The sequence below is a fragment of the Vombatus ursinus genome, unplaced genomic scaffold (assembly GCF_900497805.2).
Source record: "Vombatus ursinus unplaced genomic scaffold, bare-nosed wombat genome assembly UNPS02012709.1, whole genome shotgun sequence".
Taxonomy (NCBI): domain Eukaryota; kingdom Metazoa; phylum Chordata; class Mammalia; order Diprotodontia; family Vombatidae; genus Vombatus; species Vombatus ursinus.
The window spans coordinates 116943-140607 of record NW_020952487.1 but is presented as its reverse complement, the minus strand read 5'-3'; the positions used below and the strand labels follow the sequence as shown (position 1 = coordinate 140607).

The 23665-nt window shown below is 42.2% G+C and overlaps 1 long non-coding RNA gene across 2 annotated transcripts in view; it reads left to right on the top strand.

Annotated features, from left to right (window-relative positions):
- LOC114040122 overlaps positions 1–12690 on the top strand; it is a 32648-nt gene extending 19958 nt beyond the window's left edge. Inside the window, exons 2-5 of one of the 2 annotated variants that reach the window (XR_003568736.1) lie at positions 6768–6934; positions 7267–7343; positions 11522–11749; positions 12536–12690. This is a non-coding gene — a long non-coding RNA (uncharacterized LOC114040122). Of the gene's footprint in view, positions 1–6767; positions 6935–7266; positions 7344–11521; positions 11874–12535 lie in introns of those variants that run through there. The other variant, XR_003568735.1, reaches the window with a different exon arrangement.
- Positions 12691–23665: the final 10975 nt, after the last annotated feature.

The window sequence follows — 23665 nt, the reverse complement described above, 5'->3', positions numbered from 1 at the left end:
AATCAGTTAACCAGGATTTATTTAGCACCTGCTATGTTGTAGACCCTAGGCATGAGAAGATAAAAGGAAAACAGTCTATGCCCTCAGGGAGCTTACAATCTACCAGGAATATGTATATAGGTAAGTATTTATACAAAATACAAGGTAATTTTGATGAGAAGATCAATAGCTTCTGGGTTGGGGGGAGGGGATCAGGAAAGGCTTTATATAGAAAATGGCATTTGAATTGAGTTTTGAAGAAAATAAGGGATTCTGAAAAGTGGAGGTAAGGAAGGGGTGCATTCTACACATGGGGGACAGTCAGTAAAAAGGCACAAAGATGGAAAGTGGACTTCATTGTGTGAAGAACAGCAAGAAAGTTGGTCTGGGTAGATAGTAGCAGGTGGGAAGGAAAGTAATATAAGGCTGAAAAAGGTAGGTTGGAGAAGGATTTGATTTTTGTTTTTTACACCACCATACTTTCCCTCCGAATCCCTCCCCCTACCCCTTCCAGAGAGCCATCTCATATAACAAATAATATTTTTAAAGACGAGAGAGAGAAGGGGGGGGGAATCAATATAACTGATCAGTACATCAAAGAAGTCTGAAAATGTGTGTGTTATACAATACTTGTGGACCTCTCACCTCTGCCAAGGGATGGGAGTGCCGGTGTCTTCTCATATCTTTTCTTTCCAGCCATACTTGTTCTCTGTAATTTTGCAGCATGTGTGTGTGTGTGTGTGGTTATTCTTTGTGTTTACATTGTTGTGGTCATTGTATATGTTGTTTTCTTGGCTCTGCTTCCTTCCAAAGGGTTTTTAAAAACCAAATTTGGGCATTTATATTAGATCCTAAGGCAATAGAGAGAAATTAGAGTTTTTTGTTGTGGCAATGGGGTTAAGTGACTTGCCCAGGTTCACACAGCTAGGCTAGTAAGTGTTATGTGTCTGAGGCCGGATTTGAACTCAGGTCCTCCTGAATCCAGGGTCAGTGCTCTATCCACTGTACCACCTAGCTGCCCCAGAAATTAGAGTTTTTTGAGAAAGTAAATGGCCCAGTAAGACCTTCACTTTAGGAAAACCAATCAATCAACAAAGCAACTATTTTGGCCGGGGGGGGGGGGGGGGTCAGTGGGGGCTATGTGATGAAATGAATAAAGCACTGGGCCTGACCTCTGACATTCATTGACTGTGTGACCCTGGGCAAGTCACTTAATCTCTGTTTGCTTCAGTTTCCTCATCTGTAAAATGGAGATAACAACAACACCAACCTCCTAGGGTTGTTGTGAGGATCAAATGAAATAAAATTTGTATAGCACTTAGCACAATGCTTAGCATATAGCAGGTGCTGTAAAAATATTCATCATCGTCATCATCATCTCTAAATCATCGTAATCATTATTTTTAAGTACCTACAATATCAGTGCTAGACAGTGAGGATGTAAAGACTAAAGTGAATCATTTCCTGCCCTCAAAGAGTTTATATTTCATCAGCACAGTTATCCCTTCCACATCTCAGGGGTTAGGGGCACGGCAGGGGGTGGGGGGAGGAATCTACGTAGACTTTTTTGGCCCTCTCTTCATACCAGAGAAGTCTGAATTTTTTCTTTTTCTTTCATGGGGTGTTTACGGTACCTTCTTGTAAAAAATGGATTGATATTATACAATACTATATATATTTTATGCATTTCTGAGTTTCTAAACTTTTTCTGTGTCATCTGCTGGCCTTTGTATGTCATCTGCAGCTTCTGCCAAACACCCCCAAATTCCCATTTAATTTCTTTTTTTTTTATTTTAGGCAGTTGGGGTTAAGTGACTTGCCCAGGGTCACACAGCTAGTAAGTGTCACCACCTAGCTGCCCCACCCATTTAATTTCTTATGTCAACCAGAAATATACCAAACCAAGATGGGGAAAGTCATGATGTGGAAAGCATAACTATATTACACATGGGTGTGCCAGAGTCACCAAACAGAGTACTATGTGTGAGTTCCGGGGTTCAGGAAAGTCTCCATGGAGCAGGTAACATGGAAAAGATGCCGCTTCATCCCTAACATACAAATTAGAATCACAGGATCATAGATTTAAAGCTGGAAGGGACCTCAGAGACTATCTCATCCAATTCCTTCATTTTAGATGGAAGGAATTAGAGGGCTATAAGGAAAGTGACTTATCCAAGGTCACATAGTGGGGGAGGAGGACACATGGGAAGTCCTGCTGCCTCCAAAACCAGTGTTCTTTCTCCTGTGCAACTTCAGACCTTGAATTTGTCCATAGGGCATTTCCTCTCTACATCTTTCCTGTTCTCCCTTCCTTCCCAGGTCAGTCCAATACCTCCTTCTACCAGGAGTCCTTCCCACATTCTTTCCCCATGTCCAGGATTTTCCGGGGGGCTACTTCAACACCGATAAACTTACCTTCCATGGGATCATTTTTCTCTAACTGATAGTTTGGAGACAGAAGTGAGCAAGCTATGTGCTGAGGGCAGGGAATGGGTTAGCTTGCCTGGAAAGTCTTCAGGAAGCCATGAGAAATTAAATTCCTGAGATAGAACTGGTTGGGCCCAGAAATCTGGTTTTCTCATGGTGAGGGAGGGAGGTATGTGTGAGTCTATTGTTTTCGTGTATGTTTGTACCTATTAATGTATATTTTTGTATCTCAAATCCCAGTGGTTTTGGATTGCCTCTGAATCAATCTAATTCAATTAAACAAATGTAATCCATGGCTTGGCTTGCCACCAAGGACTCTGGGTACACACAGACTGAGTTCCATCCTGGGGGCTTGACCCCATTGGGTCAATCTTTCTTCCTTTGCCTCATTGCCCCTACTTGGATTAACATAGGAAAACTCTTCAAGATAAAACTTAAATAAAGCAAATGTTTAGGGTATCCCCAATGGCAGTGGCAGGATTCCCAAGTTCTGTGAAGACACTCAGCATACAATGTAGCTATTGGATATAAGCAGCCTTTATTTTACCCTACAGAAAATGTGTAAAATACTAAAGACTCACAGAAATTCACTAGACAAGTACAGAAATAAAGCATAAAAATAAACTATAAGCTATTCACCCCCAGAAGGAAATTAAATTTACAACCCTCTATTTCTCTAGCGAGTCCCTATTTTCTAAAGTCCTATTTATACAGTCTTCCTAAGATTGTAGTAATACCATGTGGTTTAGACTCCCCCAGAAAGCAAGCATGGTTTGGTGTTTGCTGAATAAGCAACCCCACTTTTCACTGAACTTGTACTGGCTAATTTACTAGATTTACTCCCGAAGTAGGATGCTGTACAAGCCATGTGGACTGTCTTCTTTTCTCTACAAGAAGCAGGGTGGATGAGGAAATCATCTCACTCTAGAAGGTCTAGTAACTCAACTCAACGTAAGGAGCTCTTGAATCATGAGACAATTGCTAAAACTAGATATATCCATTTCTTACTAGTGCCCATGTAATTCTATTGTAAGACAATATTGCTGATTTGGGGGAGGAAAACAGAAGAATTCCCTTCCCCCCTTGCAGCTGTGATACCTGTTTTACAAGGCTCTCCCGCAAGAACTATTGTTATTGTTACTATATCTTTACTATATTGTTACTATATATTACTAGATATAGTTACCATATCTTTAAGAGTCAAAAGGAATGTCATGGAAATGCCATTTTAGCTGTTGGTTTGGTTTGGAAAGAATGCCAAGAGTGATGGTTTGAGAGAAACTGAAGGCACTGTTTTCCTGCTATAGCTAGAGAGAAGATGAAGAAGACAGAGAGAAAGAGGATCTACTTTCTTGATGGAACTGTTTTAGCCTTTCCCTTGGGAAAAAGAAAATAATATTTACAAGGAGGATTTATTTGTTATACTGAATGTGAACTAATGTGGGACCATATTCTCAGAAGTGGTGAAAAATCATCTGACATTATAGTTAGAGTTTGAGGTAACTCTGGTTGTGTTTCTTCTCATAGTTAAAGTATTGTAAATACTTTTCTGTCTTTGTTATATTATTTATTTCATTGTTATTAAATTTTATATTAGGAACTTTGGTATTTATTTCATTCTAGGAGATTAAGGAATTTCATAAATTGAGAGGCGTATAACTACTCTTGCAAAAGGTAATTTCTCTAGTTTGTTACATAAATAATATTTGATAAACTGGTTGGAGGCTCTGAATTTGGTTGATTGATAAATTGAAATTTTATTAATTAGTGAGGAATTATACAAATATACTCCTTGGATGACCCTAAAACTTGAGAAGATAAGATTAAATATGGGAACAATTCAAGCAACAGACTGAGGAGTAACCAGCAAGTGAAGATCCTTTCGTCTCTGTTACATGTACTTTGGAAAAGGCAAAGAACCAAATCTCAACTGAGAGCCAAGAGAATGGGCCAGTTCACTTCTATGGGCCACAGGAAAGTGTGGCTGATCTTTAGTCACAGGTATACCCTGTGCCCACCAGTTACATTCCTCCAGTAGCCCACACCCTATAATCTTATCAGATTGTCTAGGAAACTCAGTTCTTCTCTCTAGGATTCCCCAGGTCAATCCCTTTTACCTAAATAAGAGTGATGAACTTGGAATCAAGCAACATTTGAGTTTGAACTCCCCACCTCTCACTCCGTGTAACCAGAGACAAATGTTGTTCTCTCTAAATCCATTTCCTCAGCTGCAAAATGGTATAATGATACTTGTCATACCTACTTAATGAAGATGCTGTGAAAATTAACTTTGAATGTTTTGCAAATGATGTTGCAAAATTTAAAGCTTTATATGGAGTATCCCAAAAAGTCTTAGCATAGTCTTTAGCTTTAATAGTTTAAGACTATATGTCATGTATTATATTATTAATAAGGTACTAGGTACTGAGGGTCAATGGTGGTGGATTCCCCCTCTAGACCCCTGTCTGCAGGGAGGACATGGCTTTTCATACTACCAACATTCCAGTAAGATGGAGGATCACTAGGCCTTCCCGTCTGCCCTTACCCTGGACCATAAGGATCTTTGGGCTTTATCATATACCCTCTCACAGTGACCTGGAGACCCTCAGGTGTTGCCATGTACCCCACCACTGCACCCTACAGACCCCTGGGCCTTACCATTAGACCTACACCTGAACCTTTCTACAAGTGATGTCTCCACTAGAGTATGAAATTCTTGGAAGCATGGATTGTCTCATTTTTTTTTCTTCCTATTCCCAGTGCCTAGCTCATAGTAAGCACTTAATAGATGCTTTTCCATCTCATTCTACAAAAAGCAACATGACCCCTACCTTTAAACCATAGGGAATAGGAAAGAGAAATGATAAGGTCATATGATAAAGCTTTTATGAAAATGATTTTAGCAACTGTGTGAGGGATAGATTGGAGAATAGAAAGACTAGAATCAGAGAGACTGGTCAGGAAGCTATTATAATAGTCCGGGGGAAGAGGCCAGTCTAGAGTGGTGGAATAAAGAAGGCCAAAAGAGTTATTGTGGAGGTATACTCAATAGTACTTGGCAACTGATAGAATATAGGTAATGAGGAGAGGGAAGAGTCTCAGGTGACATGAGACTTCCAGTTTGGGGGACTGGAAAGATAGTGGTACCATCAACCAAACTTAACAAGAAAGTGGGATAGAGTAAGTTTAGGGGGGAAGGTGATGCTACATTATTTTTGTTGCCCAGGCTTCAGAGAAGGTCTTCTCACCCTGGAGCAGCCCTCTGCTCTTGAAACCTTGGCCTCCCACTGGTGAGTTCCTTTCTGAACCTCCATTTTGAAGAAGTAATTAAGCCAACCATCTTTCATTCCTCTCCAGGCTTTTCTCCTCTGACTCTCTGGGCTTTGCCACAGTCTTTGGTGGTACCTGTTCTCTCTACTCATTCCCTCATCTTCTATCTCCTGCTTTCCAATTCCCTGTTATGTGTTATTGTCCCCCATTAAAATGTAAGCTCCTTGAGGGCAGGCATTCTTTTTTGCTTGTGTTTGCATTCCCAGTTCTTAGCCCAGTGTCTGGCACTGTGTAAGTACTTAATATTCCTTGTGTAAGAAGCACTGTGTAAGTACTATATGCATCTTGGTGGACTGACTGATTCTTCTTTACTCTATCGAAGTGGATAACTAGGAAGAGTCTATCTTGCCCCCACTGAGCTGCGCCTTGCATCAGTGATTGGGGTTGGGGGCAGCAAACAGGGTTTACCAGGTTCAGGGCTAGCAGGAACACTGCTTCAGAGAATAGATCCATGTTTCTGACCTCAAACAATCAATTTATTTGACCCGAGTCTCATAAAGACGTCCTGATGAGCACAATCACTGGCTAATGGTTATGAGCTGTGACCTCTGGATTTATGACCAAGGTACTCGCAGTCTGTCTGCAGGAGCAGAGGAACGGGCATAGAGACCTGGTGATGGCAGGACTTTATTATGAGGAGCATTTACTTGCTGTGCCATTTAATGTCTAGAAATTTCATATGCATGGGTCCTGAGGAAGGATGGTGGGAGTGATAAATAGGAGGAGGAAGGGAGAGCTCAGCCCTAGTCTAGGGGAAGTGTGGGAGAAGGGAGGAAAAACTACCTATCCCTAGGGTTCTCCAGATTTTTAAAGAGTGACAGATGAGTACTACACCTTGCTCTAAAATTTACTAGCTTTGTGACCTGGAGTAAGTCACTTAACTGCGTGAGCCTTTCTCACCTTTCTCTTTCATGTCCATCTATAAAATGAGGATAATAATACCTGTATTATCTATCTCACAGGTATCAAAAGCAAAGCAACCTTAGGGCTCTGTATGTGGACATTCTTGTTTGATTTGTTCTTGTTGTTAGGGTCGGACACAAAGATTTGGGAAATACTGTAACTGAACTATGGAAACTGATGAGATCACTAATGAGAGTATGTAGGGGAGAGGAGGCCCAGGACAGAGCTTAGAGGGACATTTATGGATTGGGGCCAGAAGATAGATGATGATCTGACAAAGGAGACTGAAAACACGGTAAGTGCAAAAGACATGTACAAGCAGAGATCTAGGTGAGCTCTGGGGGAGGAAATAGTCATTGCCAACCTGAGGGGGTTGGGGAATTCTTCCTGAAAGAGGTGGCTTTTGGTCTGGCCTTTAAAATATGAGTAGGTTTTCGACAGGCAGGCTTGGTGGAGACATTCCTGGCTTAGAAGACAGTATAAGCAAAGATAGGCAAGTGGAAGACATTATGGGTGGTAGTGAATGGTGTGGTTTGGTTATAGCAATGTACAGAGGATAGTCTTATGAGATAAAGCCAAGAGAGTCAGATGGCACCAGGCTAACGAGCTTAAAACTTAACTGAACAGGCCACAAGGAGCCACTGAAGAGGAATGACAGAGCCAGATCTGAGATGTCTGATGGTGGTGTAAAGAACCATGAGCAAGTAAGTCAGTTCACTTTTCTGAGCCTCCATTTCCTCATCTGTATGTTTCAATGCTTTGATGGTTCTGTGATGTCGCTGATATGGACATTCTTTCCATCAGTGCAGATCACAGCCTTCCACAACCTTCTCAATCTGTGCCACCCTTTCCTATGTTCTCTTATAGATCCCCTAGAAACAAACAATCCAGCAGGCTAGAGTCTTCCTCATATATTTCATGGGTACCAGTCCAGTCCTCGAACTACCTTTCCATCTTTTATCCCTAGCACTTGCCACATGATCAGACTGCCTCCTTTTCAGATCATACATGCCCTAAGTGATATTGATTACATCACTTCTTGAATGTAGGTTATGAATGGAAATATGTCATAATCTACTTGCGCTGACTATGTGTTGCCCATTGAACCACTTGCAACTCAGAATCTTTGCAGGCAGATGTAGAGTACCAGCTGTGAAGTCAGGAAAACTGGGTTCATATCTTACCTCTGACATATAGTTGCTGTGTGACCCTGTCACACAGAGTCGCTTCAACTCTCAGTGCTCCAGATAATTCTATAAGGCTCCATGTTGCAAAGAGATTACTAACCTCCCTTCATCTACTTCCAGACAAACAAACAAACAAACTACCCTCCTCCTGACAAAAGCACCTTTCTTCTTTTTAAATTCAAGGGGATCGCATGACTACTACCTACTTCACAGGGTTGTTGTAAAGAAATCACTTTGCAAACCATAAAGCATTATATAAAGTCTGCTGTTAGTATTACAGTCTGGCCCTGGTCTCATTTCTCATCTTTCTTCTTCATGTACTCTATATACCGGCCACCATGGACTGCTTGCTATCCCCTGTACATGCTCCAGACTTTCCTACTTTGGGGGCCTTTCTCACACTGTTCCTTTTGCCTGGATTGAACTTTCCCCACCCCACGTGTGCTTATTAAAATCCTACCTATCCTTAGAGGCCTAGCTCAGGTTGCATCTCTCCTATGAAGCCCCATAACACTATGTACTTCCTAAGCATTTATCATTTTCTAATTTACATTATATATATTTGTGTAATTGCCTTCCCTAGTTGACTCATTGAGGGCAGAGACCAGGTCTCAGTCAACTTTATATCCCAAGGGCAGCACCTAACAGTGTCTTGCCTACAGGAAGGAGATAATGTTTAATAAATGTTTGCTAAACTTTAATTGGCACAGTTCACTGAGCTCTATCATAGCAAGCTGTCCTCAGCCATGAACTAAACCTCAGCAGGGCCAAAGGAGGGGAAGTTTTTAGTATTAGGAAAAAGAAAAAGACAGACTCCTTAGAAATCCTCCAGTCTCAGGACATGAATCCCAGAGGAGGGAGAGAAAAGACGACCTTATTACTGAAGGCAGCATGGGGCTTTGGAGTCAAAGTTTAAATTGGCCCTCTGGGGACAGCTAGGTGGCGCAGTGGATAGAGCACCAGCCCTGAAGTCAGGAGGACCTGAGTTCAAATCTGGCCTCAGACACATAACCCTTACTAGCTGTGTGACCCTGGGCAAGTTACTTAACCCTCGTTGCCTTAAAAAAAAAAGAGAGAGAGGAAAAAAAATCTGTCTTCTGCCCCTAGCTTGTGTGACTTTTAGTTTAGCCAATTATTCTACTGCTATGTGCTTTATATTAGAGCATAAGCTGCTTGTAAGTAGGAATTGTTTCCTTCTTCCTACATATATCCCCAGTATCTGACACAGTGCCTGTACATAGTGCTTAATAAATAATTGATTGACTTCATCACCTGTAAAGTGACAATATGGGACAAGATGATCTCCTAAGTTTCTTAGCTTGAAATCCTTAGATTCTATGACCTGGGAGCAGCTAGGAGTCAGTCAGCTGTGACTTATTACCTTTCTATTGGCCACACCTATCCCAGCCCAGTCCTGGCCCAGTCATTGTTTAGAAAGAGATTCTGTATCCCAGATAAGCACCTCAGAATTGGTTGAGGAAAAGGGAATGTGCTGCCCCCCTCCCCTCTCTTCAGCTGGCTGATGCTACAGTTTCTCATGGCCCCCACCCTGGAGGAATCATCCATCTGGAAGCTATTTGTCATCTCATGGCAGGAGTTGGGACACAGTGCAGACCTCTGCAGGGTGGGCGGGCAGGCCCAGATTACTGCCATATTGAGGTAACGGGTAAAAAGGGCAGACTTTTGGGGGGCTGGACAGATTCAAGAGCTCATGGATGACAATAGGTGAGGGGGAATGTCGGGGGAGGTGTTCCTCTTTGAAAGAGGATTCCCTCTTGTCAAGTAGTGGAGGATTTAGGTGGTAGTGAGTTCTGTTGAGGCCAAACATCCCTACCACCAATTATATGATTTATAGTCCTGATACTGCAGAACTCTAAAGTCCAGTCAGTGGCAGGGTCAGCCTGGGCCCTGAGACTTTTGTTTCCAAGGTACTACATGAACTTTAAATGACAAGTCCATGTATGCAAATCCATCTATGAGAGATTCACAGATGACTAGGGCAATAATACATACGGAGGAGTCTTCACTCCCTCTTGCCCCATCGGACCATATATCAAGAGCTGAAAAGAACCTCAAAAGTTGTCCAATCCAATCCCTTCTTTCTGGAAATGAGGAAACTGAGGCCTAGAGAGGAGAAGCCACTTGCCTAAGACCACACAGATAATTAGCAGAAGAGTTAGGAGCTGAACCCAGTTCCTCTACCCTCAAACCTAGTGGTGTTTTTTTTTTCCCCCCTGACACCACAAAGGCCAAACTCTTCTATGAAGTCTCCTTTGAACTGGCAGGTAAAAGTAGCCTCTCCTTCCTCAGATTTCCCATAGTACTTTTCTTGGATCTCTTCTATGTATTTACGTCCCTCTGCTTTGTATCATTTCAACACGTATTTACTACTCATATGTTCAAGATGCCGATGATAGAAAGGTAAAAATGAAACCATCCTTGATCCCTTCCCTCAGGGATTTCAGATTCTCATTTGGGGGGAAGGAAGAGGGAAAGAGGAATGGGGGAGTTGTGATACATTGCATAGATAAGTAAATACAAAGTTATTTTGAGAAAGAAATTGAGTTAATAACTAGATAAGGGATCAGGAAAGGGTACATGGAAGGCTTTGTGTAGAAGGAGGCATCCAAACTGTGCTTTGAGCATAGTGAGGAGGGAGAGGAGAGAAAGGAGTACATTCCAGGCCTAGAGAACCACTTTTTCAAAAGCAAAGGGAATAAAATGGTATGTACAGTAGTATACAGTATAATGAGAGCCATTCCATGGAATATGTGCAAAAGTTGTCTCTCCTGTTCCATGCCAACCGTGTAGGTGACTCAGTATTGGGTGACTCAGAGATGACAAAGTTCTGCATAGAATTCCATGACTGCTTTTGACAGCCATTGACCTGGTATTTTGATAAGATGTGGCAGACCCTGAACAGTCCCTTGGGCCTCCACTCATAACCATGCCAGTTGGGTGGGGTGCTGCTTCACTTAAAGAGACAGCTTCCAGTCCACTTAGTTTCTTTTATGTGGCAAGTACTGCTCTTTCACATTGAATTTCAAAGTGAGGATTGTTGTTCAGTTGTTTTCAGTCATGTCTTACTCTTTGTGAACCCATTGGGGGTTTTCTTGGCAAAGATACTGGAATGGTTTGCCATTTGCCTCTCCAGCCAGTGGAGGATTTAGGTGGTAGTGAGTTCTGTTGAGGCCAAACATCCCTACCACCAATTATATGATTTATAGTCCTGATACTGCAGAACTCTGAAGTCCAGTCAGTGGCAGGGTCAGCCTGGGCCCTGAGACTTTTGTTTCCAAGGTACTATGTGAACTTTAAATGACAAGTCCATCTATGCAAATCCATCTATGAGAGATTCACAGATGACTAGGGCAATATTACATACGGAGGAGTCTTCACTCCCTCTTGCCCCATCGGACCATATATCAAGAGCTGAAAAGAACCTCAGAAGTTGTCCAGTTCAATCCCTTCTTTCTATAAATGAGGTCACACAGCTTGTAAGTGTCTGAGGCCAGATTTGAACTCAGGAAGATGAGTCTTCTTGACCTGCTGCTCTATCCACCGTGCTACCTAACTGCCCCAAAGTGAGGAAGTGAGCTCCCAATTCCTATTTAGATCATGTAATCAAAGCAAGCCTGTACCTGGGCTCCAGTTGCTTTTTCTATTTTATATTTGTTTTTTTTTTTCCTGAGTAGGTGTTCGAGCTTAGAGATGACTTTATGAATTCAAGAGGTCCCAAGTCCAATGAATGGAACTGACTGGTGGCCCGGGAAGCTTTAGATGAGAGAAGTCAATCATCTACAGGAGAAGGAACCCAAACCTCTGGCCTGGCTTATCAGAAGATTTTACAGGAGACTATGCAGAGGCAAGGTGAAATGGAAAATGCAAAATTAACAGTCCTGCAATTTGCTTCGTGTTCACAGGTACAAGAATCAGTCCCCAGGAGAATGTAATAGTAGTTATAAGCTAAGCTACTGAATCATATTTTAAATTTGTTGGGTTTTTTTCCAAATATGTATTTGTTGACATTATATGTTTAGCATTTCTTTTGTGTGTAGAAAATAAATACCTCTCCCATACCTTATTCACATCATACATTGAGTACCTTTATACTCCTTCTGTAAGTAGACCTAGACATGAACCCAAACCCAGGCTTTAAATAATTCATCCCAATAAGCTAAAGAGTTTAAGAAAAGGGAACCTCTCTAATTAGAAGTCAGGCTCTCTAGGACTGAACCCAGTTAGGACTACAGTCATGGTTCCCACAAAGCTGATGGTACAAAAGGAATCCTTGGACTCAGCACTAGTTTCTGTTGTTATGGGAGATTTTGTGAAGGGGATAATATGAAAATGACCAAAAAGATAGAAGAGAGTCAGATTGCAGAGGACTTTAAGCACCAAGCTGTATTGTAGGTATCCATATGTATATCTTTCTTTACTTTTTCTTCCTCCTAACCATTTGCACCTGGGCACCCAACCAGATTATAAATTCGTTCAGAACAGGTTCTACACAGTGGCCTGCACTTAGTAGGTGCTTAATAATGTTAGTTGTTATTGAATTGAGTTCAAGGCAATGATGGATGGATCACTTCTGACTGGAGTAGTGAGATTAGTCTTCATAAAAAATGTGACATTTGATTGTGCTTTGAAAAAAGGGCAGAGAAATGGCCAAACTTCCTACATCTAAATTCCCACATATACTTCCACAGCTGGCCTGATAGAAGATAAGATGGCATCTTTCAATAAAATTCTGACCTCCCCACCGCCACCACCAACAACTATGCCAAGTCTCAAAGCCTGAACAATTCAGTGGACTGCGAAGAGTGGTGGGAAGAATTCAGGGAGGTGTCCTTAATTAAGAGAAAACAGCCCCTAAATGTCCATCTTTCCTTAACTTAAAGATAGCCAAGGATAAAGAATACCAGCCAAGTCTAGAATTGTTAGGGATGATGGGGGTGAGGGGTAGGGGAAGTATCTTAATTGGGAATCTTTTATTGTCTTCTTGAGCACAAGTTCCGAAGGCATTATGTAAAAAAGAGCAGCCAAAATTTAGAATGTTCCCTCCAAAGAAATGCAAGATACTGAATTATTTGGTCAATCAAATTGCTGTTATTTACTGCAATGAATATATACAGTCTCTGTCACTTCACTCAGTTACTTAATAGAGAAAGGGAAAATACTCACTCTGATTCCTACATTACACAGTGAAAATCATCCAAGTTCCCAGGCCAACATCTCATTCAGGCCACCCCAAACTATCTTATCACCTCTAAGAAGTTGGAAATGAGGATGGTCTCAGCAGATGCACAGACTGAGTGGGTATGGGAAGAACTCCACATGCTCCAGTCTTTGCTCAGGATGCAGCTTAACCCCAGTGGACTCCAGGAAGCCGGGTTTTCATGATGTGATTTCTTCTCAAATCTTGGGCCATTACCTATTCATCCTTTCCTGATTCTTGTTTAGACTTGGTCTCCACTACACCAGGCCATCCTGTCATGATTTAGGAGTGGTAACTTGGGCTTTCTTTTAAGGGGAATTTGACCAGTCTGCTTTTAGCTGATAGAAGCATTGGCCAAAGTCATTTGTGCCAACATTCTAAAATATTGATGTCACACTTCAAGGTGATTCATGATAAACAGATCTAGACTTCCTAATCAAATACAATCAAATGGTCAAGGTAAGAAGACATACTCATCACAAGCATCTGGTTATCAGACTTTCCACCCAAGTTATTTACATAGACATGCTCGAAGTGAGCATGCTTGTTACAAATTCAAGATGGAGTCACTCATGTCCAGGGTAAGCTTCTATGACATGGGGGAAGGCACTAAAATGCTTAGAGCTCCTTCAGAGATTCAGTAGCAAAGACACAAGAAGCTCCAATCTGAAGCAAAACAAACAACTAAACAAAACTCTTTACCTTCTGTAAGGCCCATCCAGATCTTCAGGCCAAAGGTTCCAAGAGCTAGAACAGCAACAAATACCAAGACCCAAGTCACCAGAACCAAATAATTGATTGTTGGGAGAAGTGGGGAATAAACAGGAAAGTCATAAAAGAATATGAGGGAAAGGAGAGGCAGAGACGAGAGATAGAGGGCTCTATAATCTGGAAGATTAATCTAGGTCATTTACATGTTAATATCTCTTTTACTTTCTGTATATACAAGTTTCTGGGAAAGTAGACATAAATTCTGCAACCCTTGATACCAACTAACTGATAGCAATCACTTACTAAGTGTCTACTATGTGCCAGGTACTGTACTAGGTGTAGGGAACAAAGGCAAAAAAGAAACAGTACCTGCTCTCCATGAGTTTACATTCTATTGGGGAAACATATATACCTGTACATGCATTAAAAAGATAATTTGGGAGGGGGGGAGGGAAGCACCAGCCCTTGGATGGGCAAGAATGAGGAAAGGCCTATGTAAAAGGTAACAGGAGCCGAGCTTTGAAGGAAATCCAGGGGGTTCCAAGAGGTGGAGGTAAGAAGGAAATGTGTTCCAGGTGTGGAAACAATCTGGGCCAAGGTGCAGAGAGGAGACAGAGTGTCTCTGGTGAGGAGCAGCAAGGAGGCCATTTTGGCTCAGCCATAAGTGTTTGAAAGGGAGTAATGTATAATCAATCTGCAATGGTAGGTTGCAGCCAGGTTGTGAGGCGATTCAAAAAGCAAAGATTACCTAGAGGTAATAGGGAGCCTCTAGAGTTTATTGAGTAGGAGAGGGACATGATCAGGCTGGTGCCTCAGGAAAATCACTTTGGCAGCTGTGTAGGATGGATTAGACAGAAGAGGAAGGGAGACCAGTTAGGAGGGAGCCTATTACTATAGTTCTGGAGAGAGATGACTTTTTGTGACGGTAGAAACAGACGGCCTCCTCCACTTTCCCCCTCTGCCTGCAGGTTTTCCCCAAGAACTTTTAGACTCTTAAAAAAAAAAAAAAAGAACTTTTAGACTCTTTCCCAGTGTCATTACTCTCTATCTCCTCAGAGCTCCTGCCCTTCTTTCCCCTGTGACCTCCCAAGCATCTGCCCCTCTTCTCCAGTGTCACTCCAACCTGGCCTCCACTCATTCCAGCTCTTCCCTAGATTATACCTAAATCACGTTGTCTCAGCCCTCTAGGAACATGGACACCATAAGTCCCCAGAATTGGGGAGTATCTGGAAGTCCTGCTCACTGTCTAACCTCAGCCCTTCCCACTGCAGTTTGGAAAAGATGGCCCATCCTCTATGGAAGGGCAAGAAATAACCCTACAGGGCCTTTGCATAAGAGGGATGGGAGGTCGAGATTGCGGAAGCCGAAGATGGAGAAGGGAAGGAGCTGTCCCCGGACGGACAGGAGGCGGTAGCTGAGCTGGAGCCCCGGGCCCAGGCGGAAGCGGCGGCATCACAAGCACGGGATGATGGATGGGGCTGCGGGCAAGGCGGAATCATCTGAGTCTGGGGTGCCCGCGTGCCTAATGCAGACAAACCCCTCCGCCACCAGCGAAGGCCCGCTGTCTTAAATATTACCCCGGAGTTTTCAATTATCTCCTATTAATGGATTTGCAGGGGCTTTTATCAAGCCTGGGGTGGCTGGGTGTGGGGGTGTGGGGAGCTCGCGGCAAGGGCTGGAGCTGGGAAAATGGCCCATATTTCAATATTAAAGCCCTTTACGATCGTCAACAGCATGAAAGATGCTGCAAATAAAACGGGGCCGCCCGCGCCAGGCTCTCCATCTCGCAGGTTTTAATTAAAGCTGAGGGGGAAGCGACTGTGGCTGCTGGGAGGGTCCGAACTAGGCTGGGGTGAGCGGGGTACCCGACAGGGGCCTGAGAGCAGCCCCGATCGGCCTTCTCTACATCCCAGGCTTGAGGAAGCCTCCTGGTCAGACCTGGGTCGGCTTGCTGGGACCAGAAAGCGTTCCGAAACTGACTTTGAGTTTAACCTGGCATTTTTTGCAGGCAGGGCTGTCTGTCCCTAAGGCTGGATTGACGGGTTGGGATGGGGGCAGGGAGGGTGGACCGTGCATCTGACCATTAAACAAATAGTATGCAAATGAATAAATGCAAATGAGATGCAACGTCGAGTTGATGGGGGGTAAGTTTTGAACCGCACCGCTCACCCCCAAACCGTCCCCCAACGCGTACCCATTCCCATCTGTCCCCTCCTCCATCACCATCAACGTCTGTTGCCATTTCTATGGCCACTGAGGAGGGGGGAAGGGAAGTGGGGACGCTTGCAAGCTCTTCCCGTGGCCCAGCCTCTGTGGTTTGGGGTCCCGAGACTCCGTCTGCTTTCTCCATCACCCCCTCCTGCCTCTCCTGGCTCTGGCCCGTGACTCCCAGGCTGGAGGCCGAGAGTATACACATACACAGTAGCTTCACTGTTTCTGCCTTGGCAAAGCTCCTGGCTTGACAGCTTGTGCAAGCCGGGCAGACTCATCAGTCAGGCGGGAAGGACGGATCAACGTCCGGCAGCTTGTGCTGAGGACTCCCTTGGGGGCAACCGCTGGCCCAGGCCCAGCCTCCTTGTTCCCCTCCCTTTCCTCACTCTCTCTGCTTCCTCCACCCCCAGCTGCCAACATGGCACCAGCTGCAAAGGACATAGAACAAGGAAGAAGACAGGAGACCTAAGTTCAGCTACCAGCGCTGCCACCAACTGACTGTGGGACCTCAGGCAAGTGGCATCACCTTTCTGAGCCCATTTCCTCATCTGTCAAGTGAGGAGTTTGTACTAGAGGATTTCTAAGGTCCTTTAGGAATATATGTTCCTAAGCATTTACTTAACTCTTGTTTCTCTCTCCCTCATGAGGTAGGCCTTCTAGGAGGAATGCCATTCAAAATTCCTTCCCCCCCCCACTCCATTCAAGATAACTAATTGACTAGAGGCACCCCAATGGGTCTCTAGCTGAACCCAAGTCAGTCAGTGATGGAAGGGCCTGTTTGAGGCAGTTCTCAGACAAAGAAATCAACGCTATCTATAGTCACATGAAAAAAAAAATACTCTAAATCACTATTGATCAGAAAAATGCAAATTAAAACAACTCTGAGGTACCACCTCACACCTATCAGATTGGCTAATATGACACAAAAGGAAAATGTTGGATGTTGGAGGGGATGTGGGACAACTGGGACACTAATGCACTGTTGGTGGAGTTGTGAAATGATTCAATCATTCTGGAGTGCAATTTGGAACTATGCCCAAAGGGCTATACAACTATGCATACCCTTTGGTCCAGCAACACCACTGCTAGGTCTATATCCCAAAGAGATCATAAAAAAGGAGAAGGACCTATTTGTACAAAAATATTTATAGCAGAAACAATCAGGCAGAGTTTGTGGTGACACTCTATCCACTGCACCATCTTTGTGGTGGCAAAGAATTGGAAATCAAAGGGATGCCCATCAATTGGGGAATGGCTAAATAAGCTGTGGCATATGATTGTAATGGAATATCATTGTGCTATAAAAAATGACAAGCAGGATGATTGCAGAAAAGCCTGAAAGGACTTACATGAACTGATGCATAGTGAAGTCAACAGAACCAGGAGAATGTTGTACACAGTAACAGCACTATTGTTCAACTGTGAATGACTTAGCTGTTCTCAGCAATACAATGATCCAAGACAATCCCAAAGGACTAACGCTGAAGCATACTATCCACCTCCAGAGAAAGAACTGATATTGATTTAACACAGACTGAAACATGCTATTTTTCACTTTCTTTCATTTTTTCTTTTACTCGAGTCTTGTACAAAATGACTGATATGGAAATGTTTTACATAATTGCACATGTATAACCTATATCTGATTGCTTACCATCTCAGGGAGGGGAGAGGGGAGGAAGGGATAGAAGTCAGAACTAAAATCTTTCAATAAAAAAATGTTTTTTTTTAAATGGGATAGGAATAAAAAAAGAAAAATGGGGGGGGGGCAAAGCTCTGTATGTGGCACTGAGGGAAGAATTATAAAGAACCAAAAATAACCCTTGATCTTTGCCTTGGGGTTTCTTAGAGGTATTTCCATTAAATTATGTACTCCTGAAAAAACAAATGGAAATTGAATTCTAGCTTAGACAATCCAGGGGTCCTGCTATTTAAAGGTGTTTTATGGTGAATCCTAGGTTAAGGAGAGAATTGTTAGAATGCCTAGAAAAGGCAATTCTCTGAGACTGTAAGTTGGCAAGAAAGTGTTGAGCTACCTTAGAGGGACTTTCCTCATACCAAAGTTTCCCTGAATCAATGAATTCATAGGTTCAGTCCCTATCCCCCTTAAAGGAGGGAAGAGAAGGGAATAAACATTTATATAGCACCTACTATATGCAGACATTGTGCTAAGCACTTTACAAATACTATCTCATCTGATACTCACAACAACCCTGGGTGCTGTTATTATCCCCATTTTACAGTTGTGAAAACTGAGGCAGACAGTGGTAAAGTGACTTTCCCAGAGTCACACAGCTAATATCTGTAAGTTTCTGAGTCCAGATTCCCCCTTAGCCTCTTACCGCAAGGCTGGTCATGTCTGTCTATCTTAACAACTTAAGATTTGAATGTATTAACCAATCGGGCTTTTTTCAAGTTTCTTTTCTCATATATCTCATAAATGTGATTTTATGAGCCTGGAGAACACCTAAGTAGTTCTTGACCCACGTTTTACCGAAAAATCCTAGGGAGTTGCCTGAGACCCACAGAGTTAATAGCCCAGGGTTATGCAAGCTAGTTGGGAAGATAGGACACAGTTATAGAATGGAAAACTGAAAAGGACTTTAGAGATGTTTGAATCCAACAGCTTCATTGTACAGAGGAGGAAACTTAGGCCCAGAAAGTTTAAATAATTCATCCAAGGTCAACACTACTAGTAAGTGATGATGCTGAAGCTGGAACCTTGATCCCTTGACTCCTAAGCCAATGCATTAGTACAGCACCACTCCCTCCCGTGATTTCTATCAACAAATGCCAATTAAATATTCTCTAGGAATGTTTGGGGATGCTAGATGGTGCAATGGATAGAGTGCCAGGCCTGAAGTCAGGAAGACTCATCTTTCTGAGTTCAAATCCAGCCTCAGACACTTACTAGAAGTATGACCCTGAGCAAGTCACTTAACCCTGCTTGCCTCAGTTCCCTCATCTGTAAAATGAACTGGAAAAGGAAACGGAAAACCACTCCAATATCTTCTCTAAGAAAACCCCAAATGGGCTCATGAAGAGTGAGACACGACTGAAATGACTGAACAACAACAAAATAAAAGGAATTTGCAGTAATGGGATCAGAACCTTGCAGATTTAATGACCAAATACTTCCTGGAAAAGGAAAGTTTTAAAAGAGAAGAGGGATGTGAGTTGGCAGATGAGAAAGGAAAAAACTCCTAGGTAGGGGAGCTCAGTCTTTGATTTGGGTTCAGAGGTGGGTTCAGATATTGTTTAAGAGAATAGGGAGCAGAGAAGATTTCCAGGGCTGGAAATTCCAAGGTGTATGTTGAAGAATGGAGGGAATCCAGAAAGTTGTATTGAGAGGTCATACAGACTATTTGTGCTTGACCTATGATAGAGCCTTCCAAGCTCATATAGGTTTGATTGACCATGGCCAGACACTTTGTATATTGATCCCAACATTGTGATGTCATTTTGGTCCACTTTGAGTAGAAGGACAAACAACAACATTGAGATGTTCAGATGTGATAGGATGAGAGGCACCAAGCAGAGTTTTGGAGATGGCGGTGTGGTTAACTCACTCTTTTCATCTCCAGATAAGGGAACAAAGTGTAGCTTCCCCTCATAGATCTGATATGAAAGAGAGGGAGAGGGAGAGTGAGAGAGACAGAGACAGGGACAGACGGAGAGAGAGACAGACAGAGACAGAGACAGAGACCCCATTGTCCACAAGGGGCGTCCCATTCTGGCCCTGGAGTTCCTGGAACCAAGTAGTAAGTGAAATGAGGGGTCAGAGGAGAAGAGAGATGGCATATGAGGACAGTGGAAAGGTACTAATCATACCAGATGAGAGAAGGCAGCAGGGAGAGAGAGATGAATTGATTTTCCAGTATAATTTAAAAAGAGAAGAATTCACTGGCCTCTATATATCATGAGGGTAAGAAGAAATGGTGTTTACATTGCAGCAAAGGGGACTGAGGGTAGACACCAGAAAGAACTTAAGACAAAGTTAAATGATGGCTGAGGTGAGCGGGAAAGGGCACGGAATATTCTTTCTTGGGAAGCTTTAAATTTAGGCAGAATTCTGATCTAGATGACATACAGGCCAGAAAATTACTTAGGTGACCTGGACACAAAGACTGATACTAATATTAGCTTACTCACTTAATATATTTGTTTAGAATAAACACAGCCACAAAATTATATAGAAAACCAACTTTGCAAGACTTGAGAATTCTGATCAATGCAATGAACAATCACAATGCCAGAGGACCGGTGATAAAGCATGTTATCTACTTCTAAACAAAGAGGTGCTAGACCCAAGATGCAGAATAAGACATAATTTTTCAGACAGGGCCAGTGTGGGGATCTGTTTTGCTTAACTATGAAAAATGAGGGTTTTGTTTTTCCTTTTTAAAAATTTTCCAATAGGAGTGTATGGGAGGGAAAGGGACATAAAAATAGAATAATGACGGAAAGGGAGGAAGGAAGAAAAGAGACAGAAAGAAAGGAAGGAGGAAAGGAAAGAGGAAAGAAGGAAGGAAGGAAAGAAGGAGAGAGGGAGGGAAGAAAAGAGGAAGAAAAAAATGGAGGTCACTGAGATCCTCATATATTTAAATAGGTAAATATATAACAATCTCTATATAGTATATAGAGCATTTTCTATAAAATTTAAATTATATACATTTAAAATATTTAATATCATATAAATATGTTTTAAATCCACAGAAGAGAGCAGAAAGAAGGCTAGAAAGGATCATAGACAAGCAGGACAACTTTGAAAGCTACAGGTTGAATTTATTATATATTTTAAAAGAAAAACAGAGATTTGCAGTTTCATGTACAATCCTCTTTTTCTGTTCTACTATGTATAGAGAAAAGACTGTTTGGTATATGTTAAATTCAGAATAAAAATAAAGTATTTAAATACAGCTTACTATGTGTTTTCCTCATTCAATCTATGACAGAAGTGGTAAGGGTGTTATTATCCTCATTTTAGAGATTAAGATATTAGGTTGAAGTGACTTGTTTAAACTCACATAGCTTAGCACAGTGCCTGGCACATGGTAGGCACTTAATAAATGTTTACTGAATTGAATTGAACATAGCCAGTTAAGTGCCAGAGACTGGATTTAAACCCAGGCCTCCCGATTCTGACTCAAGCACTCTTTACCACATTACTAAGATTGCTTTTTGTGTTCTCTCATCCTCATGTTGCCAAGGGGTTGGTGGTATAATGGAATGCCCAGGAAGGAAGGGTATATGGTGACTCAAACTCACAGAATGATCAAATCAGAGAAACTCAGAGTTGGGGGGTAGGGACCTCAAATGTCACCAAGTTCAGCTCCAATTGAAAAAGAATCCTGACCCTATTTCAAACACACCTGACAAGTGGTTATAGAACTTTTGACTAAAGAACGCTAGTGATGAAGAAACTATTACCTACAAATATGGCCCATTTCACTTTTGGATAATACTAATTGAATAGAACACTGGGCCTGGAGTCAGGAGGACTAAGTTTAAATCCCATCTCAGACACTTACTAGCTATGTGACCTTGGGCAAGTCACTTAACCACTATCTGCCTCAGTTTCCTCAACTGTAAAATCAAGATATTAATATCCCCTACTTCACAGGATTGTTGTGAGGTTCAAATGAGATATTTGTAAAGTACTCAGCACAATGTCTGCTATATAGTAGATACTTAATCTACTTAATGCTGTTCACTTTCTCTTCTCTCAATAAACTTAAATCTACTTTTTCTATCCATTACTCCTAGTTTTGCTTTGTTTCTCAATTCAACAAACAATTATTAAGGGTCTACCATATACAAGACACTGTATTGGTCTCTGGGGTTACCAAGATAAAAATGCCTAAAACATACCCATCCTGGAGCTTATGGTGGGGGTGGGATGGACATAAACAAGAAAATATAAGGTCATTTGAGGAACGAGAAAGCTTAGTAATGGAGGAAACCAGGGAAGGCTTTAAGGAGGTGGTGGCAAATGGGTTCAACCATTTTGGAAGGAAGAGAATGATATTGAGAATGTAGATTAGGAGAGGGCTTGTACAAAGTTCAGAGGTAGAAGATGGAACTTCATATTTCAGGAATTTGTAGTAAACAGTCAGTTTGGTTGGAATGTAGAGGGGATGAAGTAAAAGTAGTGAGAAATACAACTGGGAAGGTAGGTCAGACTGTAGAGAATTGTTCCTCCAGCCTAAGTGAATGAGTTCAAAAAGATAGCTCTTCAAATACTTGCAGACAGCTATCATGTCTCCCCTAAATCTTCTCTACACTGGGTTCCTGTGAGGAAATCAATCAACTAACAATTATTTGTTAAGCACCTACTATGTGCCAGGCACTATAGACACAAAGACCAAAATAAACAAAAACCTCTCACCTCAAGGAGAAACAATATGTACATATATGAGTATTATATCAGTGTGTGTATACACACCCTATATGTATATGTATATATACACATGTGTGTATGTGTATATGTGTGTATGTATACATATGTATGTGTGTGTATGTGTATATATATATATATGTATGTGTGTGTGTATGTATATAAAAATTTTGGAGGGAGAAGGCACTAACAACAGTGGACTGGGAAGGTTTCCACTTCATGTGGAAAATGATGATTGAGCCTTGAAGGAAACTAGGCCTCCTCAGAGCCAGAAGGGAGGGGAGGAGTACATTGTAAACATGCAGGATGACCTGTACGTACACATAGAGCTAGGAGAGATAGTGTCTTGTGTTAGCAACATTGAGGTTGGTTTGGCTGGACTATATGGAATATGTGCATAATAATGTGTAAGAAGCCTGCAAAGGTAAATTGAAACTAGGTTGTGAAGGGCTTTAAATGCCAAACAAAGTAGTTTATATTTGACTCTCAGATAACAGGGAGCCACAGGGGTTTGCTGAGGAGAGGAGTAACATGGATCAGACCTGTGCTTTAGGAAAATCAGTTTGGTGGCTATGGGAAAATGGATGGCTTAGAGAGATTTGAGGCAGGGAGACCTATTAGGAGGCCATAGTCCTGGAGAGAGGGGATGAAAGCCTGAACCAGGGTGTTGGCTGGGTTGGTGCAGAGGGGGAGAGAGATGCAAAAGATACTGTAGAATGTAGGAACAAGAAAGCTTGGCACCTGATTGGATGTGTAGAGTGAGGAAGAGTAAGGGATGAAGACTCCAAGGTTGCAAATCTAGGTGAGTGGAAGGAAGGTGATATATCAAGAGTATTCTTGATGGAAAGAGGCAAGGTTTTGAGGAAAAGATGGTGCTTTGGACTTGCCAAGTTTGAGATGCCTGTGGAACATCCAAGTGGAAGTATCCATCCAATAGGCAGCTGGTGATGCAAGACCCCAGTATTGCAGTAATGCAGTATTGCTTGCCTCCTCAATGGGGGGGGGTGCTGGAGGGAGGGAGGGAAATGGAATTCAAAATTTTTAAAAATGAATGTTAAAAATAAATAATATATATGTTTTTTAATTTTAAAGAAAGCCAAAAAAAAAAAAAGACTGGAATGCAGCACAGAGGCTCCCACCGGCTATATTGATTTGAGAACCATCACATAGGGAAGATTTGAGCCTATGGTTACTGAAGAAGATAGAAGGAAGAAAGTTATTATCTCTCTCCATTTTGTAGAGGGAGAAATTGGAGCCCAGAGAACTCAAGTGATCTGCCAAATATCACAATGAACTGGTGGG